Below are 13,023 nucleotides of genomic sequence, written 5' to 3'. Positions count from 1 at the left end.
TACACTCTGCTAATTTGGAGAATTGTGAAATTTCATCGGGTTTAGAAGAAATATAAAGTTGGGTATCGTTGGCATAACAGTGAATACTTATTCCATGATTCCTGATAATATCTCCCAGGGGAAGATTGTATAAGGAGAAAAGCAGAGGCCCTAAAACTGATCCCTGTGGCACTGGATACTTAACTTTTTTTTTATTTGACAATTCCTTGTTTACACATGTGTAAACAAGTGGTAACGGTCTGATAAATAGGACCTAAAACATGCTAATGAAAGTCCACTAATGCCAACATAATTCATTCCCCTCTTTTCTCCCTCTCTTCTCTCCACGGGTATTGCAGTTGTTGAGTATTTATGAATTTATATATATTCTGTTCCTGCACTCTTTATTAAAAATGTATTTACTGTAGATTTTGCTGTGTAATTCGTGTGTAATTCTAATGTTCAAATTAAATAAAGTGTGTGTTTTATTGAACACATAAAATGTATATTTCAGTGTTTGTGTCCTTCAATTTCAGATGCAGTCTCAATTTATTATTACAGGTGCTCAAATGGAGTATTTGAGGAGTGGTCATGTGAAATGTATCTTAACATTCTAAATGTTTGTTTTATTCCGTTTTTCCACTTATCACTAGAATGGTCATAACTTTTAAACAATAGATTATATTTCTAATCTGTCTGCTATTGGACATTGCCCACAAAATTATGTATATTTCATACACTCTAAGTTTCCCTCTAGCTTGTAATTAAAATGGTTGAAAATGCAGTTGTCTGATGAAGAAGATTTTTGTAAAAATTGCTGTGTGAAATCTTATCGATAAAGAATGATTAGCCTTAAATAATCATCCATATATTTATATCATTTGAAAGCCCTAGTTCTTCTCTTCAATATGGTATATACAGTTCAGGTGTGTGATGTTATTTGAATATGAATATAATATGAATTTGGATATGAATATCATATTCTGGCACAGAATGGAATTTTCTGAATTTTGGGCTCAGGCGAGTGTGAATGTACATTCTGAATTACAGCTTTTTTACTGCAGTGGCAATTTGTTCCTAATTTTAATCAAATGGTGATCCTCTGTAAACTAAGTTCGGAAATCATAGCCATCCAAAAGTCGATCCTGCTGATCTTATTAAATCTATTGTTTAACATACTGGTTTTCTTTAAAAAGAGTTTGTATTGTTTATTGCCAAGGATTCATTTGAGATATCTCTGCTCCATGTGTGCTTTTCAAGTGGCAAGAATCTATTTATCTCATCAAAATCGAGAAAAAACATTTTATATTTTGAAGGACTATTCTTGGTTAAAAATTATTCAAGTGCATTAATGAACACTTTGTTCATTCATTTTTACAAACTGAGGTATGGTCAAAATGTATTTCTGTGGAAATCAGCAGACCCTGTCAATAGAGCTTAAGTTGTACTTAACTTAGAATATTTCTTCAATTTATGTATACTGAAAAAGGCCATCAGAAAGAAATGTTTACAAATACTTTCTTGAGTGAACATGAAAATCTCATTTATTTATGACTCCAGACACTAAAGGTCAAAATCTGAAAAAATTATATACAATCCCCCAACAAAGCAGGTAAGCTGCACAAATGCATAATACAAAACACAACCCCCCAAACAAGCAGATCTACCACCAAAACTTGTGTTCTGTTGCTGCTCCGAAGAGCCATGTGCATACATGATAAGTGTGCCTGGCTAGCTTGGACAAATAGTGTAATGCTAATGACCTTAATGTTAGTGTTATATAATCTTGTGTTAGATATCAGAAAGAAAATGCATTCAATTATCTGGACTTTTAATATGTATAAAGCTGGTATAGACAGTTTGTGTTTATGTTTGTATGTCCACATCTAAACTGCCCCAGCACTTGATTTCACTCAAGATTGCTCTTATCAGAGTAAGCAAAGGAAGTATTGTACACTACAGCATAAGCATTCTCATTTCTTCTATACTCTCAACTTCCCTCATCCCTCTTTCTCTGCTATTTCTCTTTCAGTCCCTTTCTCTCTCCCTCTTCACTATCTTCTCTCTTTGCTCCACCACCGTCCTTCTCACAGGAACAATAACAGGCAGTGCTTGTGGTTGCCACTAAGATGGAGCAGATGCTGTGTTCTTCCCGTACAGATGCAAAAGTCCACACCACAATTGACAGACTGTGACTGCCTCACCACATAAATAAAGAGTAAAAAAAAGTCATGGCCACCAGCTGAGGACACACATTCTTGTCAATATGGAGAGTTCAGAAAAGACTGTCCAAAGATACAAGAGAGAAATTCACCTAACACTGACTTAACCTTTTATTCTCTGGTTGTAATGAATTAACATTTTATAAAACTGATTGCCAAACATTAAGAAATACAGAATGAATGTCAAAGACACTGTTCTTTTAGAATGTGACTCTTAGACAACAATAATGGATGGATGGATAGATGGATAAATGAATGGATGGATAAAATACCAAAAATGTAAGACTTATGCTGCGTAGGACAAATCTGCAATGCTCCCGTTAGTTTAGTATGGGTTCGACTGTCAGCAGAGACGTCTCCTAGCAACCCAACTGATAAAAAATGCTGCAACACTAGTAGCACGTTGTACCACAGGTGTATAATTATGAAAGTGTAATTCACCATGTTTTATACACCTGTTTCTGCAGGCATTTTTAAAACAAGTTTTAAATTCCATATAATGTAGGAACTTTGACTCATTTATCGATATTATTTAATATAAGTTAATGTTTATCACTTACTTTGTATACCGTACCTCCCTTGGTGCCGTCATGCTTGTGTGACGTCTTGCATCTGCATTTCGCCAAAATCAGAGTTTAACATTTCCACACAAGTTTCCAAGTTGGAATTCTGACTTCAAGTGGCATTCCATTGCACTTTTCCTAGTAGGTAGTTGGAAAATCCAACTTTCCAAGTTGAATGGAACGCAGCATTAGTAAGACAAGATGTAATACTGACTTAGATCTGTTTGTAATGACATGTAAATATTTTGTCCCATGGCATTTTGACGGTTTTGTGTGCTTGTTGATACTCAGAGTAGGTTCTCTGTAGCCTTTGTGGTTTCTCAACATGTCTGGGCTTTCAACCTAACTTTTGTTGTTGGATGAATTGGTTAAAACAGTACTTTGAGATAGACTTTTCTCATTAATCTTATTCTAGGTTACTAACCAGACAATTTACTTCAAGCTGGTTGTTTTTCATAAAGTAACAACTGGTGGCTTTTTCCCTTAAAACACTCTTAGATTTTAGTATGGTAACCAAGGAGCACTGAAGTACACAAACATCCTTTTCTCTGTCAGTGTTATACAGTATAGTGTAATGGTAAAGACACAGACCTATTATTAACTCGGTAATTGTTTCCACAAAGCCCAGGTTTTTCACACGTTTGTAAGTTAGAGTGGGTGTTGTGCCATCCAGCTGCACAATAAATGTTAAGCATTTTAAGTTGCTGGGTGACATCTCTTTAGGGACAATGTGGGGCCAAATGTGCCAATGAACATGTCCAAATGACACATGTTTTGCCTTACTTGTGTGTTTTCAGTCAAAAACCCAAATGTTCAGAGAGCCCTCTCAGTCTCCCAGCTTCCTCCAACTTTAACATTTAAAGGCTCTGGAGCATTTTTCTGCCCATCTTTTCATGTTCTCTGTTAAAATATCTCACATCTGTCCTGTTTCTTTGTCCAAAAGTAAGCGGTTTACCATTGCATAAAAGTGGTCAACCCAAAAATGCTAATTGCTATATGGCATTTCAGTATAAATAGACATAGAAAATGCTGTCAAACCTTATTTTAAATAGGAGGAAGTGAATATGCATCCTTGGTTCTAAGTCCCTAACAAAATTTTACATTATGTAAATGTTAGAAACCATATGGAAAGAAGAGAAGAGAATACTTACAGGTTATTTCTTTATTTATTTATGTGAAGAGCTGTCCATTTGGGACTAGAAAATTTAATCCAAAAGGAAAACAGAACATGGACAAACCTGTTGACTTCATGCCTCACTGTATTCCCCCAAAGAATCTGGCTCTTTGTGAAAGTCTGCCATGTTTACTGTAAAGGCAGGCACTCCAATGGCAACGGAAGGATCCTGTGATGCAAAATGGCAGGCAGAGACCCTCCGAAGATGTTTAATACAGACCGTTACTTTTTGTTTATGTCTTATTACCTGGTCTTTTCATTTCAAGCACACTTTTATTTGCTTTGGTGACCAGCACCATGGTTTCTGGTCACCTTCACAGGAAATGGCGGACAGGGAAGTTTGAGGTGTCTTTCCATTTCTCTCTTACACAAAGAGCCATGTGTAATAAATTATGATAATTTGGAGTTATTTCAAGATGTTTCAGTCATAGGATGAGGCCTACTGCGCAATGGAAAAATGGACTATCCTCTCTGTTTGATTTATTTACATTTGGTGTGCAAAGAAGAGAGGATCCAGGGCAAGCATTGCGGGCATATCAGTGGCAAACACTGTCATTACTGTCTTCCTGTGATTTTGAAGACTCAGGAGTGTGAAGTAATGAACCTTGAACATATGTTCAAATTTTAGCGGCAATGACATTATTCCCTGATCTAGCCAGTAGTTTTATTGGTCATTTTTTAGATGGCTAAATGTCCTAGAATCCACAAAATATTTTGATGACTGTCATCCAAAAATGTCTTTATACTACACTAGAGACTGATACTGAATCAAAACCTCCCTAGCTAGAAATCAGCCAAATGAGAATAATATATCAAAGTGTTTTGTATATAGGATTACTCAATGATTTATTTCCACAAGGTCAAGGTCATTAACATTTTACAGACTGTTAAGTAACATAGCAGTATGTATTGAGTGCTGGCTCATGTCCAGAGTGTTATCACTATGGAGAATAATGTGCTTAATATTCCATAGCACTTGCGTCCACGTGCTTCTTCCATTTAAAGAGAGTGTTGGGCTTTACTGGTTGTTTAGATCAGTGTTACTATCAGAAATAATTGATAATTATTTCTTTAGTTATTAATTAATATTTAAATTAATTAATTGAATCTAACTCATTAAAACCTCATATGGGGCTCCAGTAAATGTAGTGCGCTACGTTTAGGAGCAGGTTTGGTTATTAGCAATAATTAATAATTATCAAAGATAATTATTAATTATTAACATCTATGATACATTAAATAAAATTAACACTAGCTTATTGATCCTTCAAAATCAACAATCGTCAAAAATAATTACCAATTATCAAAAATCAGTAGAATATTAATAAGGATTAACATTGACGGGGCACCACCCTGGAATCAGGGACTAATAACCAGATAGTATAACAGTCTCAATATTAGATTGTTTTCTTAGGAAAATCGACATCCGAAGAATATCGAGTGAAGGCTTGAATCCGAGCACTGACATCCCGTCAGCATGTGACACAGGTGTATGCAAAACAAACCAAAACACTTCTCTTTGAAATATAACAAAGTTTATTTATGCAGTAATATCAATTTTTAATTAATACAATGCAGTCAATAAACTTCAGAATAACACACTATAATATTCTATCTCTGCCCAGATGTAAACCTCTTACTTGAATCGCATGAGGATGCAGAATGTGTGTTCATCCGTCCTTTAACTCAGACTCAGTTCCTCGAGGCTCGGGTGATGACGGGAGGCATTTCCTCACTCTGTCGGCGGGCGGGACGGCTGCTGATTCTTGGCGGGCTGGCGGAGAAAACAGCAACTTCGACTTGATTTAAGATGGAAGAGAAATCTTTTCTCTCTTCACTTCTGCAGGCAAACGGATGAAGATGCGGATTGCTCGGCGGTCTCCTTCGGATCCTTTAGAGTGTTCGGTGGAACACAGAGTAATCTTAACTCGTCCAGCAAGATGTAGATTGTATGGCCACAGTTTCAAGTCGTACGTTACTTCCTTGTGCCACGAAGCTGCACCTGAGATGGCACGGTGAGCAAAGTTGCTGGAAGCAAATCCCGGAAGCATTTCAGAGGTATTTCTACTCCTGATGATGTCATGGTTGAGGTGCGTTCTGTCGTGTGCCTCATCCAGTAAGAGTTGAGAGTTCGATCCTTTAGTGAGCAAGGCTTCATGGGATTTGTAGTCTGTTTTGGACTCCCTTTGTTTGATTTTGGCGCGGTTTTTATCAGTAAGTTTTATGAGGGGGCCTGAGTTAGGTTTTACGACTGTGTTAGGCCTGCCTTTGTCTTCTATCTGAATACATGAGGCCCAACAAGAGCCTCTCCCCGAAGTCCAACTTTGTTCTTGGACTGCAAACTACTGCTTGGGAATAGCCGAGTTCCATTTGAGTAGCCATCACTGCCTCAGAGTGTGACATTTGGAGTTGTGTTTCTGCAAAGCAGCTGTCTCCCAACAGTTGAGCTTGTGATGAGAACTACTAACATGGGCCTGACAGTCAATCTTTTGGACCAGGCTGTTCCTATGGCCCCAGGTATTTCATTATTGCTCGTTGCATGCATCAATTACATTTAGATCTATTCTCACTGCCATTTTGAGTGGCCTGCTGGGTCTCAATCTTAACACTGATCAGTGCAGACAGAGGAATTTTTGTGGAGATTTGTCTTGGCTGTAGCTGTGAGAAAGTGTTTTTTTTTTTTTTTTTAGCCTGGAATGTCTTGAAACATTTGCAAAAGCTCACGTGTGAACACATTTTTAAGTACATTTTGAATTCACATATATATCTAAGTGTATATTTATTTAGGGGAAAGTTATGCCTAAGTGAAACTTCTGTCGACCAGACACATCAAATGCTAAAATACTCAAATGGGTACTTTCAAAGTAACAAACATGGAAAATGGTCGCATTTTGTTCAGATCTGCCCAAGCAAACAAATTGTTAAAATATACAAACCGTTAACATTTTTAGATCTACAACACACCAAGTTTTAGAACTCGCTATTTAAAAATAAAATCCTATTTTCATTTTCATTGGTCAGGTGACACTGATGTCCTGATGTGCTGTGATATCACTCTTTAGATTTCTGCTAAGCAAAGATTTAATAGTTGCCATCACCAGTGAAACTTTGCTGTACTGTAAGTTCCCTATCTGTCACTCACTCGACGTTGGTGTCGATGCAGTGACACTAGGGGTCACTCTTGGGAGCCCGAGACACCTCTGGTCTTTGATAAAAGGCCAATGAAAATTGGCGAGTGGTATTTGCATGCCACTCCCCCGGACATACGGGTATAAAAGGAGCTGGTATGCAACCACTCATTCAGATTTTCTCTTCGGAGCCGAACGGTCATGCTCATTGAGCTGAATAGCACTGTTCATTCACCTCTGCTGGATCTGACGGGCATTTCAGCGGCTTCTCCCTCCTCTGCACTGGTGCACTGCAGAGAATGCCCCTGGGCGCTTCGGCAGAAAAACTAGAGAGTATATTTTCTGAAAGAGCGTTTTTCCCCTCTAAAAGAGTATATTTCTCTAAAAGAGCGCACACACGGAACGTCTTTTTAAAGATGCGTCTTTCTAAAGATGCCTTTCCGATCGTGTGTTATTCCTGGTTGCGGTCGTTTTCTCTCAACTTCGGATGGTCATGATCGCTGTCTTTCGTGTCTGGGCGTGACCTACACGGAGGCAGCGTTTATGAATGGTTCATGTTCTCACTGCGAGAACATGACCATGGCAACATTGCAGTCGCGGCTTGCTTTCGTAAGAAAGCAAGCCACCCCAGCGGCTCCCCGCCTCGGTCCTCCTACCTACGGGTATGAGGTCAGCGCGGCTAGCACTGGGGGCGATTTGGGGACCTCAATGGAATCGCCTCCGCCGGGTATCCCCCCGCGGACCTCCCATTCCCCGGCACGCTCGTCTGCCCCAATCGGGCTTCCGGGTGAGTTCGCCGGCTCATCGCACAGCGAGTCTGGCTTCTTATTCGGGGCCCGCGAAGATGATGAGGTCTCGAGCGCAGCATCGGAGAGCGGGCTTGTCCAGTCAGACGCAGAACCTCAGCTGGGCTTCCCCCTTCGGGGACGGTCTCTGTGCGACTGGTATAGTGGTCTCTTTCCCATGTTGATAAAACCAGTGGTAACAAAGTTATAAGGTCTTTGCCAAATACTGCATAATTCTGGAGGTGTCTCCCCCTCCTTGACCTACAAGTGAAATTATCTCCTGTATGTTAACAAGGTTAAACCCCAGGAAGTCAAGAATCCATTCACCCCCAAATCCTCATTGTTCAAAGGATAATACCATTTGGTACACAATGTCAGCGAAACGTGCCTGGAGTTCGGTCCGGGCTATTCTCACATGATCCTGAGACCCCAACCGGGCTATGTGCCCAAGGTTCCCACCACCCCTTTTAGGGACCAGGTGGTGAACCTGCAAGCGCTGCCCCAGGAGAAGGCAGACCCAGCCCTGTCGTTGCTGTGCTGTGCTGTGCTGTGCTGTGCGTGCTTTACGCATCTATTTGGATCGCACGCAGAGCTTTAGAGTCTCTGAGCAGCTCTTTGTCTGCTTTGGTGCACAGCGGAAAGGAAGCGCTGTCTCCAAGCAGAGGATCGCCCACTGGCTCGTTGACGCCATAACCATGGCATATCTCGCCCAAAACATGCCGCCCCTGGTAGGGCTACGAGCCCATTCTACCCATGGTGTAGTGGCTTCTTGGGCCCTGCCAGAGGTGCCTCTCTAACAGACATTTGCAGAGCAGCGGGCTGGGCAACATCCAACTCATTTGCAAGGTTCTACAACCTCCGGGTGGAACCGGTTTCGTCCCAGGTAGTGGCACGTAACACAAGCGGATAAGCCCGGGATAGCCGGCCGGGTGTATCGCTTGCACATAGCGCCTTCCACCTCCTTTTGAGCTGAAGATGTGCGCCGTTAATTCCCAGTAGTGTTCAAAAAATTTGTTCCCTGGTTGACTTCCTCCGAGCCCTGTGGCAGTCAAGTTTTTGGAGAGACTCACTGCCGGCCCAGTACACGCGCTAACTAAGAGCCCTGTTCTGGGGTAGGTGCTCCGCATGTGGTGGTTCCCTGTAAGGCTAAACCCCATGCGATCTATATCTTCCGCTAGTTCGTTTCCCTGCTGGCAAACTGCGTCTTCCTTGGGCAGAGCCCCTCTGCCCCAGTCTCCATGTTTGTAGTAACTCCTCCCCCATTGGGCAGGATCTACCTTGAAGGCTCTCCACATGGTTGGAAAGACCATGTGACGTATTTTTCCACTTAAATATCCCCCCCCTCTCTTGGGGCGAGGTGTGGTCTCCGTGGTGTCCTCCCCTTGGGAGGGACACCCCCCGACTAGACCTGGCGGCCCAGTCGGATAATCCCCCTTCTTTTTTAGGGAGTGGAAAAAGAGAAGGAGAAAAGAGGCCACGACTGGGTTAAGCCTATCTCTATCTTTGGGTAGTCGACTTGTCCCCAAAAAGGGCCGTTCGACACTCGTAACTGTGTTGGGGGAGGTTACGTGTCGACCTGGTGTGCTGGCTATGAGGCACACAGCAAGTCTGCCCACCACACACTGCCAGTTCACGTAACACCGTTCAGCCTTGTGGCGTTTTGTATAGGGACCCCTAGTGTCACTACATCGACACCAACGTCGAGTGAGTGACAGATAGGGAACGTCATGGTTACTGGCACTGTTTTGACTCCTTTACACATTTTATTAGCTCTTTGTTTGTTCTCAGCTAGTAAAAATACCACAATATATACATGTATAAATCTAACGAGCGCATTTCGCACAGCAGCCAGCATTGTTTTGGATGTTCGGCAAGTTCCGTCGCAAAATATATGTCATAAAAGCTGTCCAATCAGGTTGTGACTTTCTTGATGCCTTTTGTCTCGTATCTTTAGGTTCGGTGTTAAAAATGCCAGTGTGAACGCTAAGCAAACCAGGACTAAATGTATCATTTTCTTTTTTGGTCTGAACCAAGAGGACCGAACTACAAGTGTGTAAACACCCTAAAACTAATGTTGTGTTTTTTCTGGTACTGTTTGTTTTTTAATTGAAGATGCCCAGCAGCCATTAAGCTAACATTATTTCATTATTTTGGCAATTTTGAGTTGCTTTAACATTGTAATTTCTCTCTGTTTACTGTATACAACAATTGTTATAAGACAATCAAGACATGTTCCAAAAATGTGTAAATGGTGCAGCTGAAAGGCTCTGTTGACATGAAATGTGTACAGATGTACATTCTTCTGAATTACATTGAACATATGAAGCATATGGAATTGAATTTAAAGACTCTCTAAATGCAACAGTGCTTTTTTGAATGTCAAGAGCAGAATTGTTTTCCTGTCTTCCACTTGTGTCAATAGCAATAAGTAGAACAAGAAACAAAATGAGTTCCATTGAGTATTTGACTATTTATTTTGGAATCCAAAACAATGAATAGATTGAAATCTAGATTGAAAATTTTTTTAACACTTTGACATTTTGTCTGTGCATTTTTGTTTTACTTTGTAGCTTATGCACTTGTAAATTATTTAAACATTCCATCTAAACTGCAGTGTTTTTGATAAAGCATTCTTGTATTAGTCAGAACTATTATTTGAGAAACATTTTAATTTCTCTATGAACTCATGAACTTATTCAACCCCATTCAGCTTCTACAACTGGGAAACACCGGTGGCTAAAATACAATGCCAGCTCAAACTATGAGGTGATCACAGAGAATTAAAGTGGTTTGCGCTTCAAGAAACATCACAATGGACAAATCTTGAATATTGACCCAGAGGTGAGCATGTTTGATATGAACAGGACTGGTAAGGCACAGGTAAACAGAGAGTGATGACCTCTACAGCTTATGTCGTTTTAGATCTCATTTAACATCCATGAGTAAATAAACACCTTAAAACTTTGTTAAGAGTATTTGTTAAAAGAAAAAGGAAAAAATCAACTACAATCCATTAGGGCTTCAAGACTTTAAATAAACTAGAACACTGTAATGTCCCTGTACTCCTATTAAATACATTAATGGTACTGTTATAATTGCTAAGTTCTGGAGGTGTGTATGAGGTTAAGGCAATTAATCATACTACAGACATAAAACATAAAAGCAATGTTCAAGCTTTTAGCAGACAGAGTATTCCCATTGTAAAGTCATTGTAAACATACTATAATGTGCAATATTTTCAAATATCCCCTATGTGAAGAGGAGAGATTCTTGTATTCTTGTTGCACCTGGGCAGCAATTGTGTCCCAGTATCTCGAAATATCCAACAGAGCGGGTTAGAATGAACCACAAATTCAGTGCTGGAACCCGTGTGCCCAGGGGCTATGAGTGCATGCTATTTTGGAAAAGAGGCAACGCTGCAGATCGGACTCTTTGAACACAAACTCGCCCAGGCTGCCTCGTTGAGGGCGAGATGGCAGAGGCGAGTATTGCCTGTGGTCGAGCACACCCCGACCAGCCCGGCTATTAAAAAACAAGGGGAGGCTAAGGAACCCAGACACTGAAACCACCCATGCACCCAGAATCCAACCTCAGGCCCCCACCAGGCATGACCTCATTGCCCATGTGGATGCATTCCTTCAGATAAACTGGCAAAATCATGGCCAGTTATATTAAACACTGGGTTTGATTTGTTTTCTTGTTTGCTTTTTCTCCTTTTTTAAAAAGAGTTGGAAACATTTAAAAATTATAAACCCAAATATTTGGGGGTTTTGTTCCCCTTTGATGGAAATATGCTGGCTATCCCTCCAAAGTAGCAGTTGGTGGTTTAGTTTGATAACCAATCCATATAAATCAACTGCTAATGCTTTCTGCTGTCTTTACTTCATATTTCCGGGGATGTTCAACACGTCTTTATCCTTGCTGTACTGTTAAAAAAAATATGAATGTATGACTTAAATGCCCAGACAAGTTGTAAATGTATAATATGAATGTAAAAGGCAAGTTAACTTCAGCCCACCTAAATCTTTTGACACGGTTACCCTTTAATAATTGATCACAGCTGGCTTAAGATCTTATTTATTCTTGGTGGAGACACCCTATAGAGTCCATATTTTAAAGTCACACCCAGACTGATGTTTCATCACCAAATCACACTTCAGACTACAAGAGATTTTTTTCCTATAGTAACTTTAGTATGTGCAATCAAATGCATCCAAAAACTGGCTTTTTGAACTAAATGAACTGTATTGCTGGACTATATTTAATTAAATATCTAAGTATCACAATATCTGTAAATACTGTGGAAATACTAGTAAAAGACAGTATTATCAGTATTTTGGAACAACGTTTGTCTCCTAAGTGTAAATGTCATGGTTGATTGTCTGTTTCTATAGGAAAAGAGAACATTTGTATCCGTGAGGCAATTGTTAATGAAGTTAGAAAAACATCTGGCACAGGTTTGATATGCATTTAAACCTACTACACTTATGAAAAATGTTAGAAAACATTCTTCTACTGCAATAGATATGATCTTGATAAAAACAAAACTATTATTTTATAAATATATTGGCTCACAGTCAATTTAATAAATCAGCCTAATAACTGTTTTACTAATTAATTCTTAAAAACTTTTTAAAAAGCACACGAAGCCTCTAATTTCATCTAAGTAGAGACTTTTTTTTTTTTTTTTTTTTTTTTGGTATATCCTTTTAACTTCATATTGTGCACAAAATCTGGATGTGTAGATTGGCAGAGCTACTGCTTTGTAGTGTTTAGGGTATACAAGGCAGATTTAAAAAGAGAAAGTTGCTGTATTGGTACAATTATTTAGTCATTCTATAAGTTTAAAAGTATTTAGTAACGTTTGGATGAGAATATCCTGATTTCTTTTATGTGTTCTTTTAATTTCTTATTAATCATTGTCTTAATTTTTTACATTTTGCCTGACTTTTGTTGATCTCTAATTGTCCATATATTGTAGGCTATTGGCTAAGCCATTTCTTCAGCTCTGAGAATGTCTGATGACACAGCAACTTACATGGGAACCTGAGCTTTGTATTGTACTCTTATCTAAAACAACTTCTCTGTTTGTCTGAACAGATCAAAGATAAAGGTAATTTAAGGCATGGGGGTTCTTTCATGTCCCCCCTTTGTAGCTTAATTTTGACCTAC

The 13,023-nt window shown here is 39.6% G+C and overlaps 1 pseudogene; it reads left to right on the top strand.

Moving 5' to 3' along the window:
* Nucleotides 1-10,746, top strand: part of LOC127439739 (cilia- and flagella-associated protein 299-like) — a 113,037-nt pseudogene extending 102,291 nt beyond the window's left edge.
* Nucleotides 10,747-13,023: the final 2,277 nt, after the last annotated feature.

This window comes from Myxocyprinus asiaticus, chromosome 4 (assembly GCF_019703515.2).
Source record: "Myxocyprinus asiaticus isolate MX2 ecotype Aquarium Trade chromosome 4, UBuf_Myxa_2, whole genome shotgun sequence".
Classification (NCBI taxonomy): domain Eukaryota; kingdom Metazoa; phylum Chordata; class Actinopteri; order Cypriniformes; family Catostomidae; genus Myxocyprinus; species Myxocyprinus asiaticus.
The sequence above is the reverse complement of the archived record's forward strand: the minus strand, read 5'-3'. Positions and strand labels throughout refer to the sequence as shown.